Genomic DNA, 24,930 nt, shown 5'->3' with positions numbered 1-24,930 from the left:
AGACAAAACAAGTGATAAAAAATTTTGAATGAGAGCTTTCTATGCACTTGCATCCATCCTTTATGAACCTGATCCATTCATCTAAACTTAGCCTCAGTACCACTATATTTCATCTCTATTGTTCAAGATTATGACTACTTTTCAGTATTTTGCTCAAACATGATAAGCCACAAAGCTATCATTCTCTTGCTTAGTTTTTGCAAAAATTGAATTTTAGTGTATTTTTAACCGGCTAAGGTTGAAAAATCTTGGCTAGAATTTTTAGCTTGGCTCAAAGAAAATCAATAGAGTTTTACTAGTTATAGTGTAATAGTGGCAAATTCTTCAATTGTAAACTACAAATAAGTAAGTTTCAATGTGTGCTTTTTTGTGTTTGCGAGAACCAATATTATTTTGTCCAAGCCCTGCTTTGCTCCTTGCTCCGTTATGACATCAAAGTTGATCTTAGCAAGTTCTTGGCATAGTACTTAAAGGTAGAATAAAAATCTCTTTATATTTTCTGTTCAATCTTTTTGATTGATGAAGCAATTGGCTACGTATGTCAAAGGTATATGTAAGGCCCATATTAAAGAGAACGTTTTCTTTGTTCATAATCTTGATAATGAAATTTTGAAGAAATCATCCTTTTTTATCACCGTAATTCTTCAATGGGTTTTGATTGTGTGTTGTAAGAGAGAGAGAGAGAGAGAGAGAGAGAGAGAGAGAGAGAGAGATTTAATGCAATTGTGCCTGGCCTCGCAACAACAACAACATCCGCATGTGTTGTCGTTAACGGTGTGCCCCCCCCCTGTTGGAGCCGGTCCACGTTGATGCGGAGACGCGGACTCATTTGGAGTAAAGTCAAATGATTTGAGTAAAAAAATAGAAAAAACCTCATTTGTATAATGTGTTAAACAGATTGAATACCAAATAACATTGTTTGCAAACATTGCCGGAACCAGTCCGTGCTGGCACGGATTGGTTTGGATAGCTTAACAAGGGCTTGGCGACTGGAGGGCTGCAAAAAAGCTCATTTGTATTTCTTGTTTTAAAGAGCTTGAAGTAAATGTATATTGTTTAGAGATGTTTCTTGAATCTATCCACATCAGCACAGACTAGTTCGATAGCGGGTTGACTGAGCTAAGCCAGACGCAGAACCTGGCGGTTGTAGGCGAAACCTAGTTGCTGGAGGGCGATCACAGCGTGGTGAAACCTATCAACTAGAGAGCAACAAGCGACAAAAAAACCAAGCTAGAAAGAAGTGGATTATTCTACCTTGTTGGATTCTTAAAGAAGCTTGGAGATTGTAGTTGCAAGGGGTGTGTGACGTTTGAGGCATGGTCAAGCTCCACAACATTGAGCGGGGTCAAGTGGGACCAAGCTAGCGAGAGGGCTGAGCACAACGACCTAAGCTACAACTGTTTGAGAGCTAAGAGGGGCCGAGCTCGGCAAGTTTAGCAGGGTAGATCTACGACGAGATGAGTGGGATTGAGCTATGATGGGCTGAGCAAACTCGGTGCCATGATGAATAAAAGCAAAGCAAGATGATTGAACAAGGCCGTCACTAACTTGCCAGAGAGAGAGAGAGAGAGAGAGAGAGAGAGAGAGAGAGAGAGAGAGAGAGAGAGAGAGAGAGAGACGTATGGATCCAAAAAAATGCTAAAAAACAACATCATAAAATAGCTTCAAAAAGCCTAAAAATTGTGTGCAGCATTTTGTAAGCACCAGCAAATAGACAGTGCCAACAAAGAGGTAGTGATAGCCGTTTTTCGGCTCTCCGTAATTGTCATAGTGAGCTATCTCACCCTACCGAAATCACATAAACACTATGGTTGTTCTTACCTTTTCATTGTACATAAGCATGTCTGAGTTAGGGGACTTTTTTCATATCTTCTTAAAACCCTCAGCTAACTAGTCACTAGGCTAGTTGAGCCAAAAAAATAAATAAAAACAAAAGCCAAAGTATATTATGGCTCATTGATGTGTAAATATTTCAGTGTATATACAGCCTAAAAATAAAGAATTTTCATAATTATTTTGGTATTTATTTAAATATTTCTACCTAGGTGTACGTTATTTTTTTAAGTATGCTATGTACATCGACTCACCATTACCACAATTTTTATTATCATTTTGCATACTCTTTATTCCATATATAAATATTTTCATGCAAGATTCTCTTATTTTTGGGTGAGAATCCACTCCAAGGAAACAAAAATGCCTTTCACCATCCTTTCACTAAATTCTCATTTCCTAGAGGTATTTTTTCTTATCTCTTGTAAATAAATATACTTCAATAAAAACAAATGAGGGTCCCCTCGTTTGATTTCTTATATTTTCATATATCTGTTTTTTCATCATATCCATATATTAGATTTATGCATAATCCACAATCATGCATACTTTCAAACCCCTAAGAATCAATTAGTTCATGCTCTCATGCAAAATGGGGGCCACTAAAGACTTTTTTGTGAAGAAAAACAGGTATTTTGGTGGGATTTTTTATATCCATCTCCACTCCGAATTTGAAGTAGTGGTCAAAAGAGAAAGTGTGTACCAAGAGCTGAATAATCACCCCAAAAATTTTGGTAGTTTTTGGAGCAATCATCGGTGAGCTAGAATTTTTTGCGTGGACCCCAGTCTACCCACTTTTCTCACAAAGTAACCCATAGTCTTCTCTCACCTCCTTTCCTACTTCCACACAAATACACACATTCATTCCTCTCAATTCCTCACTCAAACCTGCACCTTCCATGGTTTCTTTCACCTTCTTCACCATTAACCTCCCCTCTTACTTCCATAGCTCTCGTATGAGCTCTACATGTACATACACTATCTCTATGCTTCTTTCTATTACTTCCAAAGTACAATTCCATCTTACCCCTTCTCTATATACATAAAATTCAGCATGTAAACCATGCTTAACCTCTGCAAATTGGTAGATATCATCAACCAAATTTCTATTTTCATTGCAATAATCAACCTTGGCAGCGGTGGCATAAAGAAGAGAAGAAGAAGAAGAGGATCGATAGTCATTTTGAGAACCTACACAAGTAAGTCCAAAAGTTCTTCAAGCTTCACCATCACAAGGATTTCGTCACTTCATTCAACCATCCACCTCATTCTACCCACCGTAAATATATCATCTTTTGAGTGGTTTTTAACACTAACAACTAACATACTGACACAAAAATAGACATTGACCTAACCATAAAAGACACCTCACCTCAAGACATGTTCATAGTAACTCTCTCTCTCTCTCTCTCTCTCTAGTCCATTTTGTGTGTCTTTTGGTGTGAGGTTTCTTGTGTGTGTTTTGTGGCGCATCTTCTTGGTTGTGACAAAATCTCTCTTGCGTCCTAGTTGGCATACCATAACTAGGTCGTGTCCCTATCTTGTTTGGGTTTGGCTTTGGGTTTGTTGTTGTGTTGTGCTTCTAGTTGCCTATCCCCAATTGAGCAGCATGGGAGCGTTGAGGGGTGTTTAGAGGTCGCATCTCTTGTTGGCCGCCCCGAACTGCTTTAATTTTGGTGCCCCACTCAGGACGGCTTGTGTATGTTGTTCAATCGTAGAATAGTCAAGTAATCTACATGAATCAGGAGAGTTTGTATGATCCTTTTATTCCCATTGCACAGCAAAAGGTTCATATCATTGTAAGCACAAAATTACAATTTCAACAAGTAATTCATAGAACTTCTGGCCCTATTAGGTTGGCCGAGATAAACGTTTTAGTAAATCCTTTTATTTTGCTTTCCATTAGATACGACCTTAGTTTGGACGTCTATATTTTTGTTTTGTTTTAAGCATTAGGTGATGCATAGACCATGGATAATTTCCCAAAAATAGAGGTTTTTTCCTTCCATTTCACTCCACACATTAGAATAAACATTGCAATTAGTAGAAAGATCCATTTTCAACAACGTACGTTTGGTGCCCAAAGAGTAGGAGAAATTCTTGCATCACCAAAGCATGTCATCCTACCTCTTGTTGATAATCATAGATCATTTGATGTGCAAACTTTTATTTTGTTGTAGAGCAGATTGCAATTTAGAAAACATTTTTGTGTAAATCTTTTTAAAGAAAAAAAAATGTGCGTCACTTTGAAATCAATTCGATGGAAAGACAATGCCAAATGTCTGGATATCCTCTTTCTTTGGAGAGCCTGGAGAGGATGCATAATTATTTTTAGCAACTTTCAAGATGTCTTGCCATATCAAGAGGCTAGTAGCTAATCAAGAACGTGTAGAAATGTTTGAGCTGGTCCTTAGGAAAGATGCTAACACTTGGTTTGACTCTTTGCCTGAGGAAGTCAAGGGGGATTACACAGAAGTTTCAAAACGTTTCAAGAGATACTTCTTTGATCCCCAAAACACTCAAAAACTATGGCAAGACATTGTTTCTCATAAGCAAAAAGATTTAGATGACTACTACTTGTACAAGCAAGAGTTTCTACGTCTTTGGGCTCTATGGATACGAAATGTTGCTAACCATGGTGATGGTGCAGAATTTCTAAAGAAGAAGAGGTTCATAGCTGGACTCTTCCTGATCTTAAGGTAAAGGTGGAGGCAGATGCACCTACCACCTATGATGCAGCTGAAATTAGAGCTTCCAAGAAGTATAGGAAGCTCAAGTGCCTAAGGGGAGAGGTTCCAATAGAAGGTCTTAGACCCAAAGTTAAGTCACAAGCATCGACATCTAGGGAGCTTCCTGAGGTAACGGCAGAAGTGATTGAGAAGTTAAATGAATCTTTAAGAAGTCTGTGAATTCACCTTGCACAAGATGTAGGTCCAAAGGGACAAGAAAAGAAGTCTGAAGAGCGATATCCATGACCTAGGAGAGTCTTGCAATGTTGGAATTGCGGAGAGTCTGGACATGGGATGTATAATTGTCCTTGGCCCCGTGGGGAGCCAGGGAGACCTAACTTGAATTACCCAATGATGAACGTAGGTGAAGGAACTAGTCAGTAACCACGGCTTCTACAAAGTCCAAATGGAGCAAGACCACCTCCACGAGGAGTGGAAGGAGTTCCACCTTTGCCATACCCAAATGTGCATGTGGTAGAGGTGACAAATTCCAATGAGGTGGACATGGAAGCAAATGGCATTAAGTGTGGCCGTGGAAAAGGTAAGGAGAAAGAAGGAGTCACGTCACAAAGTGATCATGGACAAGAAAAGAAGGCAAAGGAGACCAAGGAAACCAAGAGGACTGGATGTCGGATCAACCTCCAAGACTTTCATTAGGAAAATTTTGAGCTCATTTTTGGGCCTTGTAAGAATTGTTGATCTGGCATAGCTTTCAAAAAGTGGGGATCAATAAATTGTTTGTAAATAAGATCCAAACTTGTTGGAGGTTGGATATTTAGAATCTACTCTTCAAATGCTATCTATTGATATATAGCATGCATGTATCGGACATTGCCTTCATATAGATCTAGAAAAAGGTGATTTTAGATTACAGTAACGGTAACAAAAATTGGTTGATTGAAAAAAACAATGCATAACTTTCATAGAAGTCATCCAAAATTTTTGTACCTTATCTCTTTAGAATCCATTTTTTAAAAGCTTTCCAATGATAGGTCATATCATGGGGTTCTAAGAAATATTTAGAGGGATCTACCGGGTTGCTTTCTTTTGTACAACTTTGATGATGTGGCACTCTTAAAAGGCCCAAAAATGAGTTCAAAACTTTCCTAATGCCTCTAGGACATGGTATGGCTCCGTAAAACTTTTTGGAAGACATGAGAGGTAAGGGTATTGATATCTCATGGCCTCAATTTCTTGCATTATGTCCACAAGCTAGGAGGGATTTAACGAAGGCACTTAGCACCAAGAGAAAGGTAAAAGAGAGTGTGCCTATTGTAAAAATTACCCAAGCTGAAATGAATGAGGATATTACACCTGTGGTAGGTTGTTACATCAAAGGAAGATTGGTTAGGAAAGGTCTAGTGGATGGGGGTGCACAAATTTGCATCATGACAGAGGGACTCATGCAAAGACTAGGCATGCACATCCATGAGACACCAGAAATCAAAGTGAAAATGGAAAACAATAGCAAGGCTAGGTGCATAGGCATTTGTAAAAATGTCTTTGTGGAGGCCTTTGGAATTAAGAAGGCAATGGATTTTTACGTTATGTCGACCAAGGAAAGTGGCTATCCATTTATCCTAGGAAGACCATGGCTAATGAAAATGTGAGCTTTGCAAGATTGGGAAAGTGAAAAGATGATTTGCAGAAATGACAATCATAAGAAGGTTGTCTTTGACATGAAGGAGCCCCATGAAGAATCATCGCAAAGTGAGACGGAGGAAGAGTGGACTGATAGCACTTCAAAAGAAGAAGGTAGTGGTAGCACTAAGAAGGAGGAGTCTTCCATCAAAGTCATGGGGGTAAGGTTTAATCCAAACAACCAAAAGACCTCTTGTCAAGGTTTGGAGGAGGTAGGTTCCCAAGAGAACCAAAATGTGGAAGATGAAGGAATGTTGTCTACAACACTTACAAAGGATGAAAAAGAGGAGTTCAATTGTGTGCTAAGGAAGTTTCCTAACCTTTTTGCTAAAGACTACACCGACATGCGTGGAGTAGATGATGTTCAACACAAGATCGAGCTAAAGCCAGAGGCCACACCTAAGGCTCAAAAGCTACGAAGGCTAGGAATCATCAAGGAGAAGTCTCTACTCAAGGAGGTAAGAAATCTTCGAGCAGCACGTTTCATTTATCCAGTGTAGAATTTAGAGGGTCTCTCCCGTTGTTGTCACTCCCAAGAAGAACGGCAAGTGGAGGGTGTGTGTGGATTACCGTCCACTGAATGCGGCAACAAAAAGAGATCACTTCCACCTCCCATTTTAGGATGAGATACTAAATGAGGTAGCTGGTCATGAGAAGTACACTATGTGTGAGCGCTACTCAGGTTACTTTCAAATAGGGATTGCATTGGAGGACCAACTGAAAACAACCTTCATCACTCCTTGGGGTTGTTATGCTTTCAGAGTCATGCCATTTGGCCTGACAAATGCTCCTGCAACTTTCCAACATTTCATGAACATGGTGTTTCAAGCATTCTTTGGAAACTCAATTAGGGTGTTCATTGATGATTTTTGCATTTATAGCTCAAAATCATTGCATCTACAAAAGGTAGAAGAAGGTTTAAAAAAACTTTACGACATGGGAGGTCAACTAACCCCCGACAAGTGCCACATAGGTGAGGATGAAGTGATCTTGCTTGGTCATAAAGTTTCCTATAAAGGTATTGAGGTGGATCCTTCAAAGGCAAAGGCTCTTATTGAGTTACCATCACCCAAGAGTCTTAAGGAGGCCATCTCATTCATTCAAAAGGTGAAGTATATGTCATGCTTCATTCACTTAGCCTCGGAGTTACTTCACTCCTTACAGAAATTGGCACAACAAGTCAATTTTTTTTGGTCTGATGAGCTTGAAGAATATTTCTGTAACATCAAGGTCATTCTGTCATATTTACAAACACTTATGCCTCCTTGTTGGGAGTACACATTCTTTGTTAGCTCTAGTGTTGGGAAAGAAACAATTGGTTCTATTTTGCTACACCAAGATCCCCACAGTACCAGGATGAGACCCATCTACTTTGCTAGTAGGGTCATGAATGCTTTAGAGAGAGGCTACACGGAGGCAGAATGCATGATGCTTTCTCTCATGTTTGCGGTGAGAAAGTTTAGATCGTACTTGCTACCAAAACCTTTTGTAATTCTCACTGCAAAAAATTTATTCCCTTGGGTGTCATCTCAAATGAATCTTAGTACTAGGATCTCAAAGTGGATTATGGAGTTGCAAGAGTTCCAATACTCTTTCAAGGTAGAAGATAGTGTGCGTGCACAATTGGCATGGATTATCACTTATAGGATACATGAGAAGGAAATTAAAGTTCCTGAAGTAAAGGCCCTACCATTGCCACCACCAAAAAGTATTCATAATGCTTTTACCTTGTTATTTGATGGAGATTTTTGACGAGCCACAGGAAAAGCAGGGGGAGGGCTAGTGTTGCTCAACCCAAGTGGAGAGGTGGTCATGAAAGAGATGGTCAATCTACCAGGTTCAACTAGCAACAATGAAACAAAATATGACACACTACTTCATAGTTTAAAGATGTGCATTGGCCAAGGTATACAACTTCTCATGGTAAAGGGAGATGCATTTCTCATGTTGTGAAGCAGATTTTAGGCATTTGGGCATGCATGAATGAAAGATTAAGGACAAAAGTTCATGCCATTTGTAGGTTGTTTAATCAGTTTGAAGAAGTGCAACTATATCATATTCATAGGAAACAAAATGAAGATGTCAATTTACTTGCACAACAAGCAGTTACATGTGTTGAGAAAGGAGTGCAGGTCATCATGGTGGCAGCAGCTGCTGTCAAGAAGCCGAGATACTAGGGATTGGAGTCATTGGCTCCCATTATTGGCTGCATTTTGGGGGGCGAGTCTCAACCACAAGACTTAAAAAAAGCTTAAAAGAGGAGACTCATGAAGAAGGCAAGTTTCTATCTCTTCGTAGAAGGTTCCCTCTATGAAATAGGGATGGATCAAGTGTGCAAAAGAGTACCAACTATCGAGGAAATTCCAACCATTCTAAAATATTTTCATGAAGAAGCATGTGGCGGTCATTTTGCCCAAGAATTAATCATGAAGAAGATTTTTCTTGCAGGATATGTTTGGCCAAGCTTGCATGTGGATGTCCAACATTGGTGTAAAAGTTGTCACAACTGTCAGGTAAATGGAAATAGATGGCTGGTGCATGGTACGAGGCAAACAATGCTTGCAAATGGACCCTTTGAAAAGTGAGGCATTGATGCTATGGGTCCTCTGCCTAGAACAAAGAATGGTAAACTCTACATTTTAGTGGCTGTAGACTACATGACTAGGTGGTAGAGGCTCAAAGTGTGGCAAGGTTAAATGGAAAAATAATGAGTAGGTTTGTCTACACTAATATTTGTTGTAGATTTGACACAACTCTAGAGATTGTTTTGGATAATGGTTTACGGTTCAAGAAGGGTTTACTCACAGAATTTTGTGAAGAACTTTACATTCTACATTGTCATAGCACACCCTACTACCCACAATCAAATGGTTTGGTGGAGAAGGCTAATGGTGTCATTGTAGGCATCATTAGAAAGATGGTGCAAAACAAAACAAAGTTATGGGATGACTCCTTGGATGGTTCCTTGTGGGAATATCAAACCACATATAGGGAGACAACAAAGTTCACGCCATTTCAGTTTTGGCGTATGGTCAAGAGGCTGTACAGCCTATCGAGCTCAACATCCCAACAATATGGCTTCATGGTAGAGGTGCACAAGATGATCAAGAGATATGGGTGGATCGACTTCTTACACTAGTGGAGCTTGAGTGGAAAAGAGAAGCAGCTTACGAGTGCTACAAAAGAAAAGCTACACAAGCAAAGGAAAAGCTTGACAAGAAACTCAAGGACAAAGGCGTCAAGGAAGGAGATCTTGTGCTAAGGTATGACAATCGACTTGAAAATTGTTTTGATGCCAAGTTTGAAACTAGATAGCAAGGTCCATACATAGTGAAGAAGGCTTTCAATTCAAGTTACTACCAGCTTATGGAATTGAATGGTAAAGAGCACTCCAAGAAGGTAAACAGGTATCACTTGAAGCCCTATTTGAGTCGCCCTCTACCAAAGGATCTACCGAAGAACTGTCAAAGAGAGACTATCTCATGTAAGTTTTGTTGCATGAAGCATGAGTGTGAGAAAAATCCACATAATGAAAATCCTGTCAAGGGACCAGATATCATAGAGAACTCAAAAACACTCTCTTTGAAAAAGATTCTTTATGATGGTACATGAATATACCATCATCCTGGGGGAGGGCTAATAATAGCCGTTTTTTTGCTCTCCATAATTTCCATAGTGAGCTATCTCACCCTACCAAAATCACCTAAACAATGTGGCTATTCTTACCTTTTCATTGTATATAGGCGTATGTGAGTTAGGAGACTTCTTCCATATCTTCTTAAAAACCTCAGCTAACTAGTCGCTATGCTACTTGATCCAAAAATATAAATAGAAAAAAAAGCCAAAGTATATTTTGGCCCATTGGTGTGTAAATATTCCATTGTCTATAGGGTCTAAATAGAAAATTTTCATAATTATTTTGGTATTTATTTATATATTTCTACCTAGGTATGCGTTATATTACTAAGTATGCTATTTACATCGACTCACCATTAACACAATTTTTCTTATCATTTTGCATAATCTTTATTCCATATATAGCTATTTCCATGCAAGATTCTCTTATTTTTGGGTGAGAATCCACTCCAAGGAAAAACCTCAAAAATACCTTTCACCATCAGTCATCATTGCCTTTCACTAAATTCCTATTTCCTAAGGTATTTTTTTCTTATCTCTTGTAAATAAATATACTTCAATAAAATCAAATGAGGGTCCCCTCATTCAATTCCTTATATTTTCATATATCTCTTTTTTCCATTTTATATTAATATATAGGTGACATTATTCTAGATTTCACGAATTGTTTGTATACTAACCTTTTTTTTTCATCATATCCATATATTATATTTATGCATAATCCACAACCATGCATATTTTCAAACCCCTAGAATAAATTAGGTCATGCTCTCATGCAAGGAGGGGCTCACCTTTCGAGCCACATGCAAATTCAACAAAAGGGGGACCACTGAAGACTTTTTGTGAAGAAAAATAGATATTTTGGTGGGATTTTTTATATCCATCTCCACTCCAAATTTGAAGTGTTGGTCAAAATAGAAAATGTGTACCAAGAGCTGAATAATCACCTTAAAAATTTTGGTAGTTTTTGGAGCAACCACCAGTGAGCTAAGATTTTCTGAGTGGACCCCAGTTTGCCCACTTTTCTCACAAAGTAACCCATAATCTTCTCTCACCTCCTTTCCTACTTACACACACACACATACATATTCCTCTCAACCCCTCACTCAAACCTAAACCTTCCATGGTTTCTCTCACCTTCTTCACCACTAACCTCCCCTCTTACTTCCATAGATCTCATATGAGCTCTACATATACATACACCATCTCTATGCTTCTCTCTATTACTTCCAAAGTACAATTCCATCTTACCCCTTCTCTATATACATAAAATTCAGCATGTAAACCATGCTTAACCTTTGCAAATTGGGAGATCTCATCAATCGAATTGCCATTTTCATTGCAAAATAAACCTTGGTGACAATGGCATAAAGAAGAGAAGAAGAAGAGGAGGATCCATAGTCATTTTGAGAACCTACACAAGTAAGTCCAAAACTTCTTCAAGATTCACCATCACAAGGATTTCCTCACTTCATTTAACTATTTTACTTTAACCATCCTGCTCATTCTACCCATTGTAAATATATCATTAACTTTCTAGTGATTACTAACACTAACCAAATAATAGGGCATCACCATCGCGAGCTATGGTCTTAATAGTGAACTCCTACGGGGCTTGCCTACGGCTTAACCACTATTGAGCTATTAGAAGCTTGACAAAAGCCAGTGCTATTTTGGTTTTGAAGGATCCTCTGTTCTATTCCTTGCAATTAATGGTATTCGAGCCGCGGGTACAGTAGCTTGAGTGCTTTATCTAAAGGGGAAAAGAGGAGTACCAACTAGGGCCTGAAGTGCCAAAGTACACCTAAAAGTTTCTAGATTGGCTGACAATATTAAAGAGAGTGAAATTAATGTTGATAATTTTGATTTTGCTAATGAGTAGGCTACTAATGATGCCCCTATGCTTGTTAACTACCTTGTTTCTAGGCTTCAACAAGCCTTGGGCAATCCATCCCTCCAAAGTGAAGTGCAACAGTAGCTTCGTGCTCATGGGATTCTCCAAGCTCCCCGCCATGACAAGAGAGTACCTAGGAAGCCTCCTTGTGAGAATTCCAAAAGAGGCCTCTCTCCAATTTGGGAAGAAGAAGAGGATCCATACGAAGGGCTCAAAAATTTGCTTCTTGATGATGCATCTCCTTCTCAAAGGAGAACTCAAGAGCGTCCACTGAAGGAATGAGAATGAAGTGAGTCTCCTGTCACCTCAAAGGAGATGGCTCCACGAAGACGGAGGGCTAAACGCTCTCTATCACCTCCAAAACGGAGAAGACCATCGCACACTTCTCCACACATAATTCAAAGAGGGATGACAAAAAGCAAGAGAAGAAAAAGGAAAGAAAGAGGACACCCTCTTCTCCATATTCTTCATCCTCTTCATCTTATGAAAATGATGGTGCAGACAAAGAAGATCAAGGCAAGAAAAAGGCAAGAAAGAGGTCACCCTCTTCTCCATCTTCCTCAAATTCTTCATCTTCTGCAGAAAGTGATGGTGCAACTTTTGAACCATAAAAAAGAAGAGGCCATAGGAAATCCTATGCCACGTGGAAGAGGTTGTCCAAGATCAATAAGTTCAAAGAGGGAGGGAAGAGAATCTCTTTCCTTACCTACAATGGAACCTTTGGTGCTACAGACAAAGTCTTGGACTTTATCCAACAGTTCGAAGTGGCATTTGGAGATGAGGGCTTCATGGAGTCCTCTAAGCTATGCCATGTAACTATGCACTTTCAAAAGTCCACCAGACAATGGTGGTCTAGCCTACGAGCCAACGGTGAAGCTCCAGGAACATGGAAAGCTTTAAGAGCTTCCATTATGAAGTAGTTTTTGGCCACCGATGCCAAAGACAAAGTACTCACCAAATGGCAAACCTTGAAGCTCTCTCCCTACGAATCCATTCACAAATATGTAGACAAGTTTTGGGACCTACAACTCAAAGCCACTATCTTCAAAAATTTGGATTTTGGAGAGCAAAAGCAGCAATTTTGTGTGGGTTTAACTGAAGAAATGGCGGAGTATGTCAACTCCCAAAGTCCACGCACCATGTTGGCGGTTATACACCATACTATGGTGGCTTCTCGAATCAATTTCCAAACAGGGGCTAAAAGAAATTCTAAGCCCACAAAAAACAAGGGTTCCAATGAGCCTAAGAGGAAGGACAATGTCCAAAAGTGTCCTAAGGGCAATTCCAACAAAGCTAAGGAGAAGGGAGTTTACAAAGGCAAAAAAAAACTCTCTCCTAAAGAGCTTGAGTGTTATCACAAGGGTAAACGTTGTTTCAAGTGCAGCGAGCAAGGGCATGCGTACCGCGCTTATCCCCAAAAGAACACCCGCCATGAACCTCCTAGAGCTACCTTGGTCAAAATCCAAGAGGAGGAAACTCACCACAAAGGATCTCCTCTATGCCATGCTTGGGGAAAGGTAAGAGAACATGATGCTTTTATTCCCTTTGACCCTGGTATTACTCACAATTTCATATACACAAAGTTGGCCACCAAGCTAGGCAAACAAGCTTACAAGATGGGAGATGTCTTACCCGCAGATGGTGCTTTCAAGGGGCAAGAAGCTTGAGTCACTCCCTTAATCAAGAAATTGAGGCTCCATGTCCAAAGTTATGTGGACAAAGAGGACTTCTTTATATCTCCTCTCAAGCATGAGGATGTAATCCTAGGGGCACCATGGTTTGATCACATGGCTGCCAATGTTAAATTCCCTAAAAAGCAAATCTACTTTAGGTTCAAGGAAAAAGATATGTACATAGATGCTAAGGAGTTGGGTAATACCATACCCATTGTACATATGCAAGCTTTCACTAAGTCAATAAAGAGCTCTATTTTCATGTACATGATTTTCGTTAAAGATTATCAAAATGAACCTAATGTTTTAGCAAAAGAAAATATACACACTCACAAGGAATTAGAGTTGTCCAATTTTCTCAAGGGGTTTCAAGATGTCTTTAAGCACCAAATGGCAACCCCCTTCATTTCACAAATCTTCAAGTACCATGGCTTGCCAATGTCCATAGTGTCGGATAGAGATCCTAGAATGACCAGTAATTTCTAGAAGGTTCTCTTTGAGAATTTAGGAACAAGGCTAAATTTCTCTTCGGCCTGTCACCTGCAAATGGATTGCCAAAGTGAAATAGCTAACCTAACAATCCTCAATCTACTAAAAGCCTATGTAATGGAAGTAGATCAAAGATCCCAATGGGAGAAGTACGCACCCTTAGTGGAGTATGCCTACAATAACACTGTACATACTCCCACACGAAAAGCACCTTTTGAGGTAATAGAGGGAATATCAGAAAGTCCCCTGCTACTTAAGGTACACGAGAAGATCCTCGCTATAGATGAGTATAGCCAAGACCTACAAGAATATTTCCAAAGAATTAAGGATGCTATCTCTATCTCACAACAAAGGCAAAAGGCTGCTACTGACAAGCATGGAAGAGCCCAAGAATTTAAAGAGAATGATTGGGTCTTACTCAAATTTCCCAAGGCTCGATTAAGGCACACAATGGGCAAGAATCCTATGGGACACCAAAAGTACTATGCTAAATTAGCAAAAAGGTACTATGATTCTTAGGCCAATCAATGAGATGGCCTATCAACTCAAGTTGCCCAGCCATTCGCTCATACACAATGCTTTCCGTGTGAGCTATTAAAGCCTTACAAAGGACAGCCACCTCAAGAACCAACTATTGAAGACCCACCGAAGATCAAGGACCAAGAAGAGGTGCTGCAGCCTGAGTCCATTCTCCGACATGAAGACAAGTACTAAGAGGCGGTGTGAGCGGGATGGAAACACACAGAACGCCTCTATAATGATCCGAAACACACTCTTGGAATGATACACACACACACACACACTATGGGGCACCACTCGGCTTACACAACACACCTGGCCGACACCTGGCCGAGACAGGGAACACACCTCTGGAGTGAGAAGAGAGAGATTCCCCACTTGCCCACTCAACACTCACACATACACACTCGCAAACACACTCTCAATTCAGCTCAAAGGAGGCAAATTGGTGTTGTTTAGACTCAATGAAGCTCAGCCCAACACCAATGGGGCAAATAGTTTACACAGTATTGAGGAAATACACCAGATACAACCACAAAGTTAAGCAGAGGCTTCACTCACCGGAGAAGATTACACAGAAAAACAACAGAAAATTTGTGAGGAATCTTGAAAAATGGATAGCGCCATCGCGTCCGGAACGCCCAAAAACCCCAGTCTACAATGTCAAAGTGCTCAAATCCGACTCGGATGAGCAGTTTAGGGCCAAAAAATGCTCCAAAAACAACAAAAAAACACTTGCGGCTATTCCTCCTCTCTTCTCCACGTTTTTTTCTGGTCTTCTCTCTTGTTTTTCAGTTCCCACACTTAGCTTTATTATTTGGGCACCCTTGGCCCTTTAGATGACCTCAAACGGACCCCGAACGGGCCAAAAACTGACCTTGCAGTGCATAGTTGTCACCCTGCTGCATCCATGCGCACACCTGGCACTCATTTCTTTTCAATAATGCGCCTTGCAACCACGTGAAGTGGCCTGAAAAAGTGGTCCTAATGATGACCTTTCTGCATAACTCTCAGAAGAAAACACCACTTTGTGTTCGTATTCATGCACGTGAAAATATTGACCCCGTTCGGCCTCCTGACGCCATTCGATGCCATCTGAGGCACCTGCTTACCTCATGTCGTCAACCCGCGGATAGCTTCCTCGAGAATTTTTACGCACTACCAGCTCCTCCTTATTGTAGGAAAAACACACTAGTACTGATAATAGTGAAAATCGTTGCACTATGTACACTCTGTCCTACCTGTACACACGTGGGCCCCACGTAACCACCTGGCTATGGAAATTGGATAATCCTTTATTCGATGCACCATGCATGTGTATGTACATATGCGCAATCCCTTGCTCAAAAAAACTCCTGACAGCTGTAAGACTATCCGGACGATATCTTATTACGTTTAAGAATTATCCTTTTGAAGATGCTAGATGGATGCAAGTCATACAATTAAAGGATAACCTAAACCTTGTCAATGCTTCCCCAGAGTAAGAAAATTTACAAATGTTTAAAATGAACAAAGTTTTTGTCTTATAAGACTCTCTTTTTCTTTATCGTGCACAAATGTGAAATAGTATACATTCTTAGATCAAGTTTGCAGAGACGACGTCTTCCAAACACCAAGTTGAGCTTGTCACTCTACTATGGAAGATTGATAGGACTAATGTGTAGACATGCTTGCGGTAGCTTCGGCTCTCAAGTGCCAAATGGACTAGTCATCCATTCTGGAACGATGTCATAGGGTAACATAGGGATCCTCTACCCGCTAGAAAAAGGACTAATGAATATGCTTTATCCTCTCTACCCCATAGTCAAGGACGACTATGATTTCAAGAGAGAGGTAATGTCATAAAAACCAATATCTAATTCTCATAAATGATTTTCTCATGTTAAACTGATCATTTAATATGGGGAAGTGCCATGGGAGAAAAAACTAGAGTATTGGTTAAGCTTGCAGACCGGCCACAATAGGGATCCAAAGGAGGGAAAATAGGGATCCAAAGGGGGGGACATCTGCAAAAGAGCAATGTGCAACAATGGGCTTAAAAGACCCTAAGGTTCAACCCACTAAGACTTCCAAAATGCTAAGGTTCCAAAATTCAAAGGTTGTGTCCAAAGGTCAAACACTAGGAAAATTGGATGCTTAGTGTGTGTAAAAAAAGTCTTAATAGTCCCTACATAGGAGGGGGCGAGCCCTGAAAGTAGGGGATGAGAGAGAAACACACACACACATTCACAAGCTTCCTTTACACAAAGGGAAAGAGGGACGCATGTCAGCTCCCTAGCCCAAATGCCCACAAGGGGTACTCAAATCCTATTGGATGGCCATGGAGGTGGACCAATGAAAATTGTGCTAGAGTAAATCTAGTTTAATTAATTAAAAAAGAGTTAATAAGAGAACCAATAAGAATTAAGCTCTCTAGAAGAATATTGGACAGTCTCCCAAGGGGTCCAATAAGCATTAAGCAACGCAATGGCTTGCCTGATTCCTATTGGCCAGGAGACAAAGGGGTCCAATGAGAGTTTAGTTTCATTGATTGATTACCTAAAGCTCTCACAGAAGGGTAAAGAAGGACACATGTCAGAAGGCTATCACTTATGCTCTTAAAATTGCATTGGCTAAGCCCGGAGAGGTCCAATAGGATGTGAGCATGAGCAAATAGCAAGAGGGGTCAACCAAGAGAGAGAGGGGGCTGGTTTCTCAAGGAATTATTGCTTTTTACCTTATTCAGCTATTGATGGTTAAAATGTCTACCTGGTGCACCACCTGGTGTCTGAGGATGAACATAGTCCACGTGTGGAGTAAGAAGATTCTCTCTCTCCTTCTCAAGGTTTAATAGAAATCTTATCACCTACTCCAAACTTGTGAGAAGGGAGGCCTACACCAACAACTCTTGGCTTTGTGATGCAAAATCCAACCAAGAGCCAAGCTTCAATGCATGCTCATCTCCTCTACCATGCTAATTACTAATCTAAGCTATGCTAATATGAGTGATTATGTGAGGAGATGTACATATTTCTCGTAAGACTACTCCTTCCTCGTCTCAATCTACTCTCATACCCCGCTAGCTCTCACCATCTTCGAAGGTGTGTGAGGTCTTGGTTCTGAGACCGTAAGGGAGTTGATGCTATGTTTTTTAAGTGTTTTTCTTAGTGCTTGAAGTTTCCATCTTCACTGCACTAGCTAGTATTGAAGGAACACAAAGAATTGTATTGTAGAACGTCTCTCTTGATGGGAGAAACCATAATACAAAGCCTTTTGGAGGGGAGACCAGCTCCATGTAAATCGGTCCTCAACTATTGTCAATAGCTTAATTTCTCTCTCTTTTGAAGTATTGTTCATGCTATCTAACTAGGTGTTATACGTTTTGTTGCTCTCTCCACCCAAGCACTCTTGTTATTCTCATGAGGAATCTATTCTAATGAAATGCTCACTATGCTCATGCTATTTTTCCACTACACACAAGTTACTAGGCCATTAAATGCTACATGCACTATGTAATCATGTTAATGTACCACATGAGTCCAATAGGAGGGGTTTAAAAATCCAAAACATTTAGGCAATTTAACAAAGATACATTAAAATAAGGGGTTTTAATATTCAATTTTTTATAAACATCCTAGAATAAGGATCGATCGTATTCATTCAAACATGTCGAGAAATAGGATTTTTAAGTACCCTGTGAACGCATGTTATACAAGGGGTATTTAATAGTGCAGCCCTTGAGGTAGCATCAAAAAAATTAGAAGAACAAGCTGCATTAAGTGACGGAGGACCAGACAAACAGGTTTGTGAAGGGAGCCCTAGCGGTTTTGTGGAGGATGACAAAAAGAATAGAGTTGCAAACTAGTTGATGGGTAGTAAAAATACCATTGTAGTAAAAACGGAAATTGGGATCTATTTAAGGGTACATCCATGCCATTTGAAGGCATTGAAATGACAAGAAGTTGGAGGTTTCAACAAAGGGAAGGACTCTAGAAAGAGCATCCAGTGGATTAAGAGAAACATACACAAGGTCAAGATCAAGGATGAGTTTAAACATGAAATAATAGGAGGATAACTTTTTTTTGTTGTGCAATCAACGAAGGAGTGTTTTTTGGCAATAATCTTGATAGAAAGCAATTTCATTAAAAATATATATAAGGTTCATAAAAAAGCTTCAGAGCGGCATTTTGAACATGAGAGCGAGCAACAAAGCAAGAAGAGGAGGTTATTGGATTAAAATTAGTACATGCCTTGTTAAGTGATGGTGGATTTGGGGAGAGGAAGGATGAGCTTGATAGAAGATGGATAGCCACGAATGCTTAGGATAAAGACCAATCTATGTTCATTGAGGGGCTCAAGTGCAGGTGGATGAGGGTTTGGACATGCATTGGGAAGACTCCAAGATTATGATTTGATTGGGAGCTAAGTTGTGGTCTAGAGTGTTTGTTAGTGTTGAAGCTTAGTTTAAGGCTTTACCTATAGTTTTTGGTTACTTTTTTATTCTTAGAGGTTGAGTGGACCATACCTTGTACATTTAATCTCAATTTTGACGATATAGTGCTTGTTTAAATTTATATTGGAATTTATCTCTTGTTTTACTTTTCTACTAACTTTTCCCAATGCAAGCAATCTGACATTGATCTTGGCTCACCGATCGCACATAAATACCCTAACACATTTGGTGAACCCAATGTGAAGCGAGCCAGGTTGGGAAATTTGGCAATGAAAGATGATAGCACTCCAAGTAGAGATGATGCCACAAATGATACAACAATCTGTTACCTTTATGCAATAGTAGGAGACTACTCAATATCTCAGAGGTTTGGGAAGAAAGGATTTTGAAGCAAGGCAATATGGAAACGATGAGATAAGTGATTTCGAAGAGCAAAATAATGGCTTAATGTTTTTCAAATTATTGAAGTCCGCAATGGCAGAGGACTCTAATGAGCAAGGAAGCTGGAAGCACAAGATGATGAAACAATTAGCCCTTAAAAATGCCAAGTGCTTGGTTTTTGACAAGCAGAGACTTTTTGATGGCTATGCTTCAGAAAGATACCATGGGTGCTATGAGGAAAAATTGGGATTGCAATGAGTATTTAAGGTGAATTAATCTATAAAGTTTGATAGATTTGTGATTCGAGACTTTGTTGAGCAAGTTCAAAAGCTGAAACCACAATACATCCACAACTCAAACAAGTTTAAGTTAGATGTTGTTAGCAGCTTAGCTAACACATGATGATTTGCAGACTGAATGGGGATGTAATATTTTATTTGCAGACTGAATGGGCAAGTAATCTATTGAAAATTTAATTATGAGTCTAATCTAGTGGGGCTATAAGCTTACAGATTGTATCTCTTGATCCCTCAATTTCTTAGTTTTCACCCTAAACCTTATGACAAGGTATAAAAGACAACTTTTTAAAGGGTTTTTTAAGTTTTAGGATAATGAATTTACGTGTGTTTACACAGAACACTATGTCTTCTCCCTCCTCTATCTAAAGCTCCTATCTTCCTCGCGGATGGTCTATTTGAAGTGTCGATTCTTGCATTGCATTTGCAGGTGAAAGCGTTATGCAACATTGTAAGTTTCTCATGACGAATCTTTGATTTTGTTGTCATTAACCTCATCCTAAATCTACTCATAACTCACATTTTACACATTAAAACTTCATTTTATGCATAGGAGAGGTAATAGGGCATCATTGCTAAGCTGATAGGTGCATTGGAGATCAGAACCGGTTAGGTCAAATCTCCCCCGGAGCTATTAATTGCAATTTTGGCAAGTGATCAAAACGGGGAAGGAATGTGCTCTTAGGTATTGTATTCTTGTCGAATCTTTGATTTTTTTGTCATTAAACTCATCCTAAATCTACTCATAGCTCACATTTTACACATTAAAACTTCATTTTATGCATAGGAGAGGTAATAGGGCATCATTGCTAAGCAGTTAGGTGCATTCCATATCAAAACCGGTTCAGTCAAATCTCCCCCGGAGCTATTAATTGCGATTTTGAAAAGTGATCAAAAGGGGGATCTAACTTAATATGAATGTTCTCTTAGGTGTTTTGTTCTTGTCGTATAGGTTCTAGCTCATTTAAACTTAGTTTTCTTAGTGTAATGATGAAATTTCCTTGCAGCATCATAACAAGTTTTCGTTGCCTGACATGCGGTTGAGTGTTGTTTTGGATAAGTAGGGATTGAAATTATTTTTTGAGATTGACAGCCTCTTGTAACCTCCATTCACTAGTCATGTGGTAGTGATGTGTGTGAATACAATTAGGGTTGCCGGGGTATTTTTCCCCTCACTAGGAGGTTTTTTCCCCTGTGCATTGTATATACACCCATCACTCTCTTCATTGTGTGCGTTGATCTTACTTTGTCTTCTCCAAGCTGTGTATGTTTTCCTGCAACCCTAATTCCAACAATTGGTATCAGAGCAGGTTGCATCCTCTCAAGATTAGTTGCTAGCAACTCCAGCACATGTTGGAGTGGGGGAATGGGGGAACACACTTGGCACAACAACAAAGGACTCTCTATAGCTGAGGGTATCCACATCACCCCTATCCTCTCAGAAAACACCTTCGAAAAACACACCTCTCACTAGCAGACCACCACATGCTCAATTTTCACTACTCACACACTGCACAAGTCCACCACACAACACACACCTATTGCCACAATCTGTCTCCACCCTTACACACACACATAGCCAGTCAATCTCACTCTCTCACACAAAACACTATCGGTTCGGGGGGACACACACTTCCACATTGTCAGCACTGAGGGGAAACACCAGAGCAGGAGAAGAGAAGGGGGAAAGGGAGAACGACAGCAAGACGGGGCAACAATGACTTGATTGCACTTCAAAAGGCATGTACACAAGCTTGCACTGCCATCACCATGGCCATTTTCAAGAAAAACATACAAAGGGATTAGTTTGTCAGAGAGCTCCACTTTGTAGGCTTCAAACGACACCAAAAAAGCCCCTAATTTGATTAAAAAAGGACCTTTATAGTGGGGGGCCTTCAAGTTTAGAAACTGCTCTCTCATTGGTCCATTTGGCATTCACATTTGGTAACTTTGGGAGGAGGTAACCACCTCTGGCTTCATGTGCTCTCTTTCTCTTTCTCTTGCACTTGAGGGGAGGTGCATTAGCGACATCCCTAATGCCCCTTAGCATTTTTTTTATTTTTATTTTTTCATTTATTTTTATCCCTTTTGGGAGCTTAGCCTTGCAATCTCCTTTTGATTTTTCCCTTTGACCACCTCTGTCCAGCTCCTGCCAGTTCTCTTTTCTCTCTCTTTTTTTCCTCACCCTCTCCTTGATCCTGCCATGCCCAACCTTGGAAAGGCTTACTTACCCTTGCATTTGGTGCCCACTTTAAGCTTGTCCTTTTGCCTTTGCTTGGTAGGCCTTGAAACGGCCCCTTGCCTTTGTCTTGTACACATGGTGGCCTCCTCTCTCTCTCTCTCTCTCTCTCTCTCTCTCTCTCTCTCTCTCTCTCTCTCTCTCTCTCTCTCTCTCTCTCTCTCTCTCTCTCTCTCGATGGCAGAGGCAGTCTCACTAGGTGGGAACCAGATCCTGAAATCCAAGCAGCGGACCAATTAGGTAATTACCATGGCTGTTACCACAGTAGCTTCAAGGGGATATAAATAGGACCTATTACATTGTAATCTGGTTGGCTGTACTTGTGGGTTGTTTATCTTTTGACTTCTTACTCTTAGTTGTGTGGTTGTAGTCCTGAAGCTGTTCCCGAGCTACATTATCCTCACTTTTAATCTTATTTTGTAATCCCTAATACAGTAGTCGAGTGTACTTCAGTTAGATATACTTTGTATCCATTATTTCTCAGGTATTAAATCTGAATTTGAATTTGAACACTAATTCCAGTCATTCAATTTGTCTCTCTCCTCAGCAGATGTATTTTAGTTCATGTAATTGTTCCAGTTCAGTTTCTATCTTCTCCTTGAGTTCTACGGATTGAACTAATGAATCACCAGTAGTAGCTGTAAACTCTAACACTGGAATCAGCTATCTAAAGAGATCAGCTCCAATTCCATTTTGGCAATCACCGTGGCTAGAGCTGTTGCTCGTTGACTAGAAAACTCCTCTCCCAGTTTAAGTTTTCAGCTGCAGTGACGGCACCCAAACCGAGTCGTGGTCGGAAACCATTCTATCATGTTGACCCTATCCCTGAGGAGTCAGAAAGAGATTTTGATTCCAAGGATGAAAAAGTGACTGACATTGAGGCTAAGGAGGAGCACAATCATGATGATTAGGCAAAGGACTCTCAGCATTCTAGTCAATCCAAAAGAAGAAGGGTTGAAAGGGAAGAACGCAAGGCCAAGAGTGTTGGAGGCTCGCCATAGCATAGGCAATCTCCCACAAATCTATCAATCCGGAGAGAGAGAGCATGACCCGGCTAGGGCTTGGAGGCATCACACAAATAATGTGCGAGAGCGTCATCGGATGCAAAGATTGAGAGGATTCAAGAGCTTGCATCCTCCAATGCAAATAGAAATCATCCCAAATCAACTAATGCTAATCGCACATTAAGCATCAATACAAGCAATCATCTACACACATCAAGCAACGAAGTGAAACACACTAATCTTGGAGTCTCTCAAGCACAACTCTAATTACATGCATTGACGATTAAGCACACAAGATTTCATTCAAGTCGGCCACCCCAACCATGCCAATCATGGTGTCCAAATCAAGTCACACATAATAAAATTAAGCTCAAGGATTCTTAAACCTACACACACACAAGCACACCATTAGAGGAAAACTCTAATCCCTCAATCACGAGTACGCCCACTCCACTTAATCGAGAGAGTTAGATAAGGACTCCACTAATCGGAGTAGCTTAGCATAAGTAAGAGTTATATTAGAAAATATCACCACTTCAAAACAATGAAGGAAAGTATCGAAACATGATTGACAACATAATGAAGACTAGATTAATTAAGAGAGGATTACACTAATTACATGTGATTAGCACTAGCCTTCTAAGCATGGGCATTAAGCTCAAAGGTTAGGCCATCAAGAGCTACTCTAGGGAGAGAGTTCTCAAAAGGAACACTCTAAAATGACCTCTCATTAAGCATAGGGCTCTTTTATAGCTTTGGGCCTCAAACACTTCAACTATGGGATAAAGTGAGCTCTCTAGCATAGACTCATACAACTTTGTAACTCCTAAATGAGCCCAAGCCCTATACAATGAAAAGTAAATATTGTGCACTATGGCACATCCACAGCTTGGTGCATAATTGGTGTAGCCGTTAGCCGCTGCTAACACTCCCCCCTTCCTAATTTGGCGCACGTCCTTGTGTGCCGGTGAAGCAAGAGACAGTGACATGGTAGAAAGAAATTCCATGGAAGAAATGTTGAGTTGCAAAACATAACAACAAGTAATGAGCATCAAAGGCCACCAAAAATGAATAAAACATGAAGCATAAATGAACAATCATGCAAAGTGATTTTTTGCTTCTAAAAGATGGGTCAATCATAGTCAAAAACTAGACAACATAAAGAAAAAAATTACTCAAACTATTGTGAAGATTAAACCACTTGAAATTTCAGTTTTATGCATGAAACACAAGCAATCAATTATGACCCTAAGCTAATGAAAGTTAATAAACCTACTAGCCTAAAAACTATGTGAACAATCTTAATAAATCATTCAAGTCTATCATGTCTATGGGCTATAAAAAAGCTCCTAATCTATTAGTACATTGTCAAAGTTTTTTTTTTTGTTTTTTTGAAGCTCATGGAAGTTTTGATTAAGTCATTCATTGAAAGATTAAAGCACAATCACAAGGCTACCACCCCAAGGCAAGTCTAGGTGCGACTCTCAGCTCCTTGAACCCTCAAGAAGGTGTTCCACAAGCCTACTAGCTTACTAAGGCGACGGCTAACCCCTATCAACCCAGGGCATCGGTTTAGGGCCTTGACCAAGTGAGCCAAGGTGATTCCCCTCGCTTCCAAGTGCCAATAAGGCGCTAGACCACAAAGACACAACATAACATAGAATTTTTATTTTCATGTGCCTTAGTAGCATTTTTGCTACTTTTTTGGACACTTCTTTGCTTCATGATTCATTTTTTTGCACATTTTTATTGCTTCCTTTATGAGATACTAGTGGCAATTGGACTAAAAAATGCTAAAGCCTAATCAGACTAGATTAATTAAGAGAGTATTACACTAATTACATGTGATTAGCACTAGCCTTCTAAGCATGGGCATTAAGCTCAAAGGCTAGGCCATCAAGAGCTACTCTAGGGAGAGAGTTCTCAAAAGGACCACTCTAGAATGACCTCTCATTAAACATACGGCTCTTTTATAGCTTTGGGCCTCAAACCCTTCAACTTATGGGATAAAGTGAGCTCTGTAGCCTAGACTCATACAACTTTGGAACTCTTAAATGAGCCCAAGCCCTATACAATGAAAAGTAAATATTGTGCACTATGGCACATCCACAGCTTGGTACATAATTGGTGTAGCCATTAGCCGCCGCTGCTAACAAAGAGTTCT

This window comes from Adiantum capillus-veneris, chromosome 22, assembly GCF_014529385.1.
Source record: "Adiantum capillus-veneris isolate H3 chromosome 22, ASM1452938v2, whole genome shotgun sequence".
NCBI classification, from domain to species: domain Eukaryota; kingdom Viridiplantae; phylum Streptophyta; class Polypodiopsida; order Polypodiales; family Pteridaceae; genus Adiantum; species Adiantum capillus-veneris.
The sequence above is the reverse complement of the archived record's forward strand: the minus strand, read 5'-3'. Positions refer to the sequence as shown.